Raw genomic sequence first — 848 nt, 5'->3', positions numbered from 1 at the left:
CCAGGAAACACTGAAATTCCCGGAACCTATTGGCGCACCCTATTATTTTACCAACTATAATTATAACTTTACAAACTAATGAGGGAAAGGGTTGTTAGTAGGCGTAGAATCCTGGCGAACAGAGAAGCAACGCACCCGTAGCCGCACTCGCGCCAGGTGTATGGAGTTGGAACGATAGATCACCAGGGACACACGATAAACTCTTGTTGCGGATGTATGGAGACCAAACTAGAGCTTATTCATGTTCAATGTTCATAGAAAATCAATGTTAATCGATGCTCTGGAGGTATGAACCGCAGGACACGAGGGTCCACGCAAAGACCCGAAAGTAGTTTTCAGATCCTGCCCTACGACGCCTGCACTCACCTGACAGGCAAGTTGCCGGTGCGAGCGGGAATCCACTCAAACGGATTACCGTATCCCGGCCAAAATAACATGTGAAGCTCAATGTTGAACTAACTGACCTCCAATTAGGCTCGTTCTTGCGGCGGGGTTAAAATAATAGATGCATAGTAGTTGAACGCACTACACAGTGTCTCTAGCCGTCTCCAAATTGAAGCCGACGCCCACACACACAGCTATCCACCCTATTATTACGTTGCTTTATGAACGTTGTTTATTCTTGTGTCATGAATCTCAACGTATATTACATGCTTCGCCCTACGGCCCAAAGCAAGTAAGCCGCTGATGCCACTATATGCCTGGCTGTAGTGCCGCGAGCACTACGATGTCAGTGGCTGCTCGCGTCCCCGCATGGGAAGTCGGTAGCATCATATACTTTGTCGGTTAAAAGCGGAATAAGTACACATTATTTAGTCTGGAAGACCAGGTCTTGAGTAGACCTTAAC

Source organism: Eimeria mitis, genomic scaffold (assembly GCF_000499745.2).
Source record: "Eimeria mitis Houghton genomic scaffold, Emh_scaff474, whole genome shotgun sequence".
NCBI classification, from domain to species: domain Eukaryota; phylum Apicomplexa; class Conoidasida; order Eucoccidiorida; family Eimeriidae; genus Eimeria; species Eimeria mitis.
Note: the sequence above shows the minus strand (reverse complement) of the source record.